The sequence below is a fragment of the Astatotilapia calliptera genome, chromosome 10 (assembly GCF_964374335.1).
Source record: "Astatotilapia calliptera chromosome 10, fAstCal68.1, whole genome shotgun sequence".
Lineage (NCBI taxonomy): Eukaryota > Metazoa > Chordata > Actinopteri > Cichliformes > Cichlidae > Astatotilapia > Astatotilapia calliptera.
The window spans coordinates 15,437,163-15,447,187 of record NC_137431.1 but is presented as its reverse complement, the minus strand read 5'-3'; the positions used below and the strand labels follow the sequence as shown (position 1 = coordinate 15,447,187).

The 10,025-nt window shown below is 39.9% G+C and overlaps 1 long non-coding RNA gene across 1 annotated transcript; it reads left to right on the top strand.

Moving 5' to 3' along the window:
- Positions 1–728: 728 nt before the first annotated feature.
- Positions 729–1,542, top strand: LOC145431400 (uncharacterized). Its single transcript, XR_013911708.1, has 2 exons — positions 729–871; positions 1,073–1,542. It is a non-coding gene; the product is annotated as an uncharacterized LOC145431400 (long non-coding RNA).
- The last annotated feature ends 8,483 nt before the right edge of the window (positions 1,543–10,025 follow it).

Here is a 10,025-nt window from a genome sequence, read left to right as displayed (position 1 = left end):
CAATGACATTACTGATTAATGCTATGAAAGAAAAGTGAAGTAGCTTGCTGTTAAAAAGCCAGACTGGTGCATGCAGATACTGTAGTGCGTATTTTAGTTCATGTATGGAAGAAGAGTGTAAGAACTGCTGAGCACACACATCTATAGCCACAGAAGATATAGCACATAATTGAGCTGGTATAGGCTTAAAAATGAGATTTTTAAGATATTGCCACCGCATAGTATGCCACAATAATAAGCAGAATCAAGGCCAAATACCTTAAAGGTGACTTTATTCGTAATGTTACATTTTTAGAGAAAAGGTAACGGATTTTTAATGATTTTCTGGCCAGAGAGCAGCAGGTGGCCCCTCTGGTCTGAACTGCAGAGGCAGTAGTATGACTTGTAGGCAGCTGCTTGTTCAGTGTCACTGACCAAAGACCCCAAGCACTTTGAACAAAGTACAAAGCACTGATTCAACTCTTTATCCTTCATCTTTGACAAGATAAATTCATGAGAATCACAAGATTGAAAACTAAAGCTCTTTAAAAGAATTCCTATTGTTTGAAAAAAACCTTCACTCTGAAATTAATTCCACAGAAATAACTCATAATACCTGCCAACAGCAGAGATAAGTATGGAGTTTTGAGAAAACTAAATGTCACCGTGGCCAGCTGTTTTTGTTCTAATTATGTATGTGCATACATACTTGTGAAAAAGATGTGTTTGTGGGTGTATGTATTCTTTAGGGTCTCTTTAGGAATACTGGAGACCTGGTTTGCATGCTGTGTGCAGAAGACTAATGCAGCTGCAGGGCCTGCGCAGTGGGAAGTGTTGCCATGGTGAGCTGGGTTATCGGGCCCTGAGAGAGACCATCCACACAGTCCTCATGGTCAGTGCAACTGACTTTACTGGTAATGCAAATGGTGTGTGCATGCTGTCTGTGCTAGTGTATTATTCTACCCAAATATTCACAAATAGTGAATATGTGTCAGTGAGGTTTAAACCCTTGCAACAGAGAAACAGCCGTAGCAGTAATGTTCAAACCCAATAGCTACTTCAAACTGTGCTTCCTCCTTTTTCCTTTCTTCAGACACAGCAGCTGACAGAGTGAGACGTCCACAGGGATCATGTCCACTGGGAACAGTGCTGTGGAGGCAGAGCCTATGGAGAGCCACAGTGACAGTGTCCAAGAACAATGTGTCTGCTAAAGTCATCCATGTGTGACAGGCTAAGGAAGAGGGATCTTACGAGGTGTTTGTTTCTCTGAGGGCTGTCAAAGAAGGTAGGGTAGTGAGCAAATATGAGCAAATACTTGAAGGATTCGTTGGACATTTGGGGAATATCCTCATTTGCTTTTATCTGAAGAGCTAGATGTGAAGATTGACACCACTCATGTCTGTGTGCTAACTATGGAGTTTGACTTAGCAGTCTGTTAGCTTAGCATAACAAAAGACTCCAAATAGCACCTAGCCTGGTTTGTCCAACGGTAACAAACTTCATCTAGCAGTATCTTACAGCTGACTAATGAATAAATAACATCTAATTTGTTAAATATGAAAATCTGTTGCTGTTAGGTGGGTGTTGTTGTGTTGTCTTTCGGCCAGCTTTCTCCAGCCAGTTTCTTCCCTCAAATCGGATCATTGTACATTAGAAAAAAAAACATTTGGCTGCAGGTTCTAACTTTATTTTTACTACACATAAACATTAGAGAGGTATCACAAATGTTCATTTAAGTATATATGCCAAAATGTTGAACTCTTAACTTAATGGCTGCAAGTTGTATTTCTGGAAGATAAAGATTCATTACACAGGATGCTAATACAACACTGCTTTTAAAAAGGAAAATAGATGCAAACAAGACTAAAAATCGAAAAGAAAGAAAGAAAAGAGGGACAGAGCTTGTAGTTTAACCAAGGCGTAATAAATATCCTTTATTACAGAAAGTAATCTGTGCTCAAATCTAATGGGTTCTTTCATTCACCCAGCTGCATGTCTGCTCGACTTCATGAAATTCAGCTTTTTAAATTTCAGCATGATCCACACAAGGATTCATATTATGGACAGGACAGAATAATTTGTAACTACAGACGTTAATACTTTTAATCCTACACCTTCTATATGTTATTGCTGGTAAGTGCATGTATAAATTAAGAAAACAACAACCAATCTATCATCGCCATTTTTGCTGTGGATTGTGAAGACCAATACACGCTATCTGTTCACTTAAATGCTGAAATGCAACGTGTAATTAAGTAGATATCTTATCCGCAGGATTACTGTCACATAGATGAGAGAAACAAAGAGCCTGTTGGATGAGCGACACTGTGTCACATCAACAGAGAGAGAGAGAGAGTGATGCACTGTGCTGTAAATTCATTCACTAATCTCAATAGAAACCACCTGTGCTTTCAAGGAGAAAGTAAAACAAGCAGACATTTTCAGCTCCGACTCCTGTCTGTTCTATAGGTTCTTCTACTTTGAACAAAAAAAAAGACTATTTGCTGCAATCAGTGAGTTCATCCCCACTGATTTACGCATTACCCGCCTTCTGTGCAGCCAGAAACTGAAGGAATATTTCTACTATAAAACAAAATTATGATAATAATTACAGGGGAACTATTTGGTAAGAATTCTCATGACAAATGGTGTAAACTGGGGAAATTACATCTGTATACAGTGCAAATTAAGCTAAGGAACTTTTCATCCTCAGCCACCTCTGAACCATGGCGTGTTTGCTCAGATGTAGCAGGTGTTGGTCACTGTGAAACGGCTTGTTGCGATTGGTCAGAATTTGCCTGTGATAACCTAATAGGTTTGCTGTTTACTTATTTAGAAAGACAAACACATTTAGTATTTTGCTTACTGATACTACTAATGCTTCTCATGGGCAGTCAGGATGGGCCTGTCGGGTGGTCCCTGGCCCCTTAGGCCCACAAACAATACTCCAGTATCCATTATCTTGCTGATAGACAAATTCTTGCTTAGCTGGAATAAAAAAATATTGAGAATAAAATATTCTCAAATATTGGCACAAAATATTATTTTTGCACCAGTAAGTGATTCCCAGAGATCTATTAGCTGAAAACTTAGTCTACTGTATCTCAGCATGATGGGCAGCGTGCCGTTTAAAAAAAGAGGAAACTGGACAATTAGAGGACAAAAGATGAAGTGGCTATCTACAGAGGATAAACAGTAACTGAAAGTCATGGCTTTAAACAGAAAGAAAATCAATTTGAGTGATGAATCCAAATTTCCAGATTGTCTTCAATATGGACAGAGCAGGTGAGTAGAGAGGTACAACAGTGAGTGTCTACAGCCTCTGTCATGGCTTGGGACTCCATTTCAGCCACTGGTTCGGGAATCTTATTTGAACACAGAAAAATACCGTCCAATTTTCACCCACCATGCAATACCATCCAGAAAGCATCTGATTAGTTATAGCTGCAAAACACACAGTGGAGCACTATCAGTTATGGATCAGCCTCCCCAGAGCCCGGACTTCATAATTATTGAAGAAGTGTGTTAATATCCAACAAAGAGCTTCTTGAAGGACTCAAGAAGCCTGAAGAGCTCTTCCTGAATAGATTCTTTTTTCTTAATTAGAAGAAGCTTGACTAAGAGCGTTTAGGCTGTGTTGAAGAATAAAGGTGGTCATACCAAGAATTGACTTTCAAGCTTGTAAGAATTGTACAAATTGTGGTTTGTTGTTGCCCCTTTCCTAGCTTATATAAGAAAATGAAATGGGGCTCAAGACTTTTGCACAGCATTGTAGGTTTCAAGTACTTTACTGTAGAAGAGCAAACTTGAGGTTAGTTACAAGGTGAAAAATATTTCAAACACTTCCTTGCACACTGCTTTTTAAATGCTGTCCTAATCCTTAGATGCAGAAGATAAAATAAAATATATAAAAGATATCAAGTCTGGCTCTCGGTAGCCAGGTCAGTGGAACAGGCTGTGCTCTGCTGAAGTTTGATGATTGAGATTTCTCTAGACATATCTGCTTTCCTCTGAAAAAACAGCTAAGCGCATACCACCCAACTATTGTGGCTCTGATTGAAAAATAAAATGAACAGCAAGTGAGACTGAAACTTTCACTGGCTTTCAATCAGAAGTCAGAAACTTTTGGCAGTCTTGTCATGATATTATGGAACTGCATTGTTTCTTGTCAATCAGACAAAGCCTGTCACTTAGTGTGGAAATTATTTAAGACTTCACAGCCTGAGTGCAAAGCGTCTGAAGCTGTAGCTGCTGCTGCTGATGCACCCTCTCACAGTATTTCCGTGTAACAGCATGAAGATTTGTCAGATCAGACTCTTTGTACTGGTGAGAAGCCACAGTGTCCTGTGCGTCAGATTTAGACATGCTATGACAAAGATGCCGAGAACTGAGTACATGACATTATCGCAATTTCAGGTGAAATTTGTCCGTCCTGGCAAGACTTTAAAACATGACTCATGCTGACTCATCCTCTTGCCTCTTTATTCAGCCATGATCTGCAGAGGGTGTAGCCCCAGTGTCTGCAGAACTCCTCTCAGACATCAGAACATCTCAGTGTAAGTTTGCGTTGTCCTTTTATTCACTTTGCCACGTTTGTCACAAATGTGGAGTCGCACAATATCTTCTAAAGGCCTCTGTTAGAGAAAAAAGCCAGTGCCGTAATATAGTGTATTGTTTTTTATTAATTATATAAAGACTGAATTTGTCATGGTCCCGGGTTTTTAATTTTTGGTTATATTTGTTGTGTTTCTCCTGTTTTCTGTGCTACATGTTCTTCATGTTTGTCTCCATGTTTCACTGTTTGTTGTTTGGTCTTTAGATACTTCCTGTTTTACTTTTTGGAGCACGTTTGTAAGGATAACTGCTTACACATAACCTTGCACGTGTGGTCTTCCTTTTATTCAAGGACTGTCACTAATAACTTTCACATAGACCTTTAAGTGCATATAAAACCTTGATATACTGTACACCCCACCCCACACACACACTTTTTGTTTTTCTATTTAGCTGAGCTGTGATATGAAGCTCTCAGGTGATGTGACGTGCCTGAACAACTGGCTACCACCCAAGCTTTCTGATGCGTAAAAATTAACATGGCAACTGCTACCATGTGCAAAATCTTGCAGTGCAGTGCAGCTGGACTGGGAACAAGTAATGACTGAAGGTTCTTCACTAATCATCTCTATTTGCCACATAAGAAAAAAAAAGAAGAAGCTATAACGATCGGGCATGTCTTCCAATTTTATAAAATCAAGTTTAATAAACTCCAAGAGATCTTTTGATAGCCTCGCTTTTTTGAAGACGACTCATAATATAACAGAATGTGATGATAAAGTTACAGTGTTAACAGTGACTCACTGAGGCATCGGCCCTTTTGTAAGCATACAGTGCATCCAGAAGGTATTCAAAGTGCTTCCCTTGCTCCCCATTTTATGTTACAGCCTTATTCCAACATTTTTCACCTTGAAATTCCTTACTTGAAATCACTGAAAATCTATTAGAAACATGAAACAAATATAACAAATATAATATAATCATTTACAGCTTTTGCCTTGACACTCAAAAATGAGATCAGGGGCATTTGATTTCCACTGATCGTCTGTCCAATGTTTCTACAACTTAATTGGAGTCCACCTGTCGAAATTGTAAAGTTGTGATTTGGGAAGGCACACACCTGTCTATATAAGGTCCAATAGGTGACAGTGCAGGTCAGAGCTCAAACCAAGTCATGAAGTCCAAGAGATTGTCTAAAGACCGCCAAGGCAGGATTATATCGGCACAGATCTGGAGAAGGATACAGGAAATGTTTTCAGTATTGAAGGCCCCAGTGAGCACAATGGCCTCCATCATCCATAAGTGAAATACATTTCCAACCACCTGGACTCTTCCTAGAGCCAATCTGAACGAAAGGAATAGAAGGGGTTTAGTCAAAGCTGCAGTGTTGCTCTGTGGAGAGAACCTCCCAAAAGGACAACCATTTCTGTAAAAGTAATCACATGACAGCCCACCTGGTGTTGGTCAAAATGCACCTGAAGGACTTCCAAACTGTAAGAAACAAAGTTCTCTGGCTTGATGACACAAAGATTAAACTCTTTGGCCTGAATGTCTGGATGGAACCAGGCACCGCTCATCACCTGACCAATACCATCCCAAAAGTGAAGCATGGTGGTGACAGCATCATGCTGTGGGGATGTTTTTTGGCAGCAGGAACTGGAAGACTAGTCAGGCTCTTCAGGAACCTGGTAACCTTGATGATCACCTGCTGCAGAGCACTCTAGATGGTGTGCCAAGCTTGTAGCATCATATTCAAAAACACTTGAGTCTGTAATTGCTGCCAAAAGTGCTTGAAAAACATGTTGAGCAATGGCTGTGTCTTTTTTCACATTGTCAGTATGGGGTATTGTGATTAAACTCATTTTTATTTGAGAATAAAAATGAGTTTAATCCATTTTGGATAAAATAAAGTTATAACGTGACAAAATGTGGAACTAATGCACTGTGTGTGGAACAGCCTTTCATGTATTTTTAGTGGTTTCAAAGGTCATAGAAACTTTCCAGAGTAATACTGAATACAATTCCACTTAACCTATTAATATAGTGTCAAAAGGCTACACAATCGAAATTATAAGTGAAACAGAAAGCAGACTCCACAAACTGGGCAATGTTGAGATCCAACATATGCATAGCCCAGCATGAGACCAAGTACTAATTCAACCTGACAAAATCGTTTTTATGCTGATCTCAATTGGAAACAAAGTGCTTGTTTTCTTGAAATCACAGAAATGTCAACCACCCTGCTTCAAGCATCAAAGTAGCCACCTTCTTAATGGTGCCCATTGTGATGTAAAGTTATCCATTGTGATATAGGGGTGCATGCAGTCTTGTATGGCCATTTGCTCGTGCATTAATATGCAAGAACAAGTACATTTCTTTGTTTTTGTCTTCAGACAGAATGAAATGTAGCCGTCATGACAAAAGAAACAAACAAACAAAAACAAGACCAGTGGAACTGGAGTTAAACAGCTGGGTAAAATATATAGTCTCCAATTAATTTGCCAGATGGATGCAAGTGTAACACATGCCAAAATCAAGGTTATTAATACAATTTTACGACATGTAAATTTTTAAAAATGATTTACAACATTTAAAGTTTAAAAGATTGGTGCTACTCTTACATCTGTGTGTAGATTTAGATTTATTTGCACTGATAATTAATGATTAATTAATTAAAAATCAAGCAGTCAATTGCCTCATCTGTCTCTGATTTTGAGAAATATATTTGTAGCACTAAGTGATTAATGGCGATGTTATCCCTGTATTTATGTTTCTACTGCAGATAGATAGATAGATAGATAGATAGATAGATAGATAGATAGATAGATAGATAGATAGATAGATAGATAGATAGATAGATAGATAGATAGATAGATAGATAGATAGACTGCTTATTCATAAGTAGTCAACTGATTGTTGAGGTTTTCTCTGCGTTATTATGGGATCATTACCTTACAATACAAAGCGCCTTGAGGTGACGGCTGTTGTGATTTGGTGCTATATAAATAAAATGAATTGAATTGAATTGAAATTGATCCACATGGGAAATTGTTGCACCGCTCTGTCTGTTGTTGCTCCAGAAGGAGCTGAACAAATCTGATCAGCTGACTAAGTTCACTCAGCGTTTGTCTAAAATGGAAAAAGGAGAGGAGTCAGAAAGGTGTGAGCTTATCAGAACTCTGTTGCCTGCTCCTCTTATCTGCTTGAGGCCAGAGGCTACATTAGGTGCTTCTATCACAGAACAACTGAGTTGTCAGTGGTCAGGTTGCATTGTGGGTAATGTAGGCGTTAGGTCTTTGACGTGAAAGTAGGACACTCTGCAATATGATTTTGATTTTGGCTCTTTTTTCGTCTATCATGAAATGAATGAAACACTTTTTAGACAATCAAATTCTGAATTGTGTCTCATTGCGTCATTCAAGAAATTCCACGTGATCATTGGCGAGGTACATATCAAGTACAAAAACATAATTACGCGTTGCTGTTCACTTGGCAATTCCTTGAGATTTTCGCTGCCAGCCATTCTTTGTTTGACTGTGGACTCATGGATGCCTGACTGTTGTGAGGAAGGACAGACTGCAGCAAAAGTATTGTAGGGACATTCACACGCATCTCCTCCCTGCACTCCTGGGGGAGGATCCATTCCCTTCCAAACACACACCATCGCCTGAGGGGCAGAGTGACCGCTCAAGCAGTGCCTGCCTCAACACTTGCACACACACAAACACACACACACACACACACACACACACACACACACACACAGAGGCATGTTCATGTTAGACCGTTGCAACATCCTAGCCAATTGATTAGACAACAATGAATGCCTAACGGACTGACTGCCTATTAATGATTAGCAGCAAACTGAGATATGTGTGAAGGATATGCTGCTCTCCAAACAAAGGGTGATTTCAGTTTGACTGCTGTGAGTGCTCACACTTCTCCTTCTTTTTTTGCATTTTAATGCAACACCCTTATTCCTCCACCCTTTATCTTTTTTTAAGTGAGACCACATGTTCCTGTCTGTATTTCTTTGCTTTATACAACTATCAGTCCTATCACCCCCCCCCCCACACACACACACACACACACACACACGCACACACACACCTACTTTAAGGACAATGCTCTACTCTTCTTCCCCGCAGTCTCTCATTACCCTGCTGTTTATATCTTTGTCTTACTTTCACTTTCTAGCTCTATTTTCCTTGTGCCTCGTACTTCTTTTTCATATTATAGCTGTGTCCCCGGTCTTTTCTTTACCTCATCCTCACTGGCATGTTCCCGCCTGTCTCCCACCCTTTGTGGGTCTTATGCTTGACACCTTCCCCAGCCCTTTGACATGCTCCACTTCATATTATGAGTGTCACATGTCACCTTGTTAGGTTTTGTGTGTGTGTGCGACTGTTTTCCGCAGAAGGTGAGAGTGAAGCAAAGAGAAAAGAGAATGAACAAGGAGGAAGAGTTTACGCATTTAGCCCGAGTTTGTTAATAATTAATGTGTCACAGGTTTGCAAAATTGCCTCACGCTCCCTCTGCTCAATCCTCCCTTCTTCCTCTCTCCCTCTGGCTTTCCTTTCTCTCCTTCACTCTGTCTTCTTCCTCCACCTCCCTCGTGGCGTTGGCTACCTCACCCTCTCCATCTCAATCTTTCTCAAAACACAATGCTCACTCTGGTGTTGCTGTGTGCCTCAAGGGAAGATGAAATGTTAATACACTCGTGGGGAAAGAGGCACCAAGCGTCCAGCTAAGATGCCCACCATGACTCCATCTTTCTGACCAAAGTCGTGGGCAGTCCGGGTGACAGTGTGCTGCCATAACAACGGGGGCACATCCAGCTCGCAGTGGATTTTGGTAGCACTGTCAGTGAGAATTTACTTGCTTTTAGTGCCTTGTATGTTTTGAAGACCCTGCTGATGCGTCGCTTGTTGCCTCCCAGTTAATTTTAGACATGAAACGAACCAGTAATTTGTATTATTTTTAAAAGCCGATCAACGAAACTAAATGAAAGACTTTATTCGCATGTTTCTCCCTTTCTCTCCTCTCACTGCAGTGCCCGTCACTATGCCAGCCGTCTAATGCTTCAGGGTGCTGGACTGCGCAGGCGGCAGGTGACACGGATTTCAATAAAAGGGATTATAGATGTGGGGACTGCAGAGAGGGAAAAACAACACATTCATGTACACATTTGGGGCAAAAACATGGCTGCAAATAGGCAGTGTACACACAAGAAAACATTTTGGCTTAATAATTTTAAGACTTATAGAGAACAGTCTCATTTAAAAAAAATCTGTGTTAAAAGTGCCATCAAAAAAGCAACATAGGATCCTGGAATCAGTCATTCAATCTGCTGTTGTAGCTACAATATGCATGTAAAAATCTGTGGACAGTTTTAGAACCAGCACCGAGTGAATCAATTTCAAGGGACCTTTTGTATAACAAAAAGTTTTGTTAAAAACAGGAATTTTTTTTGAGCATTAAATTTTTAATAA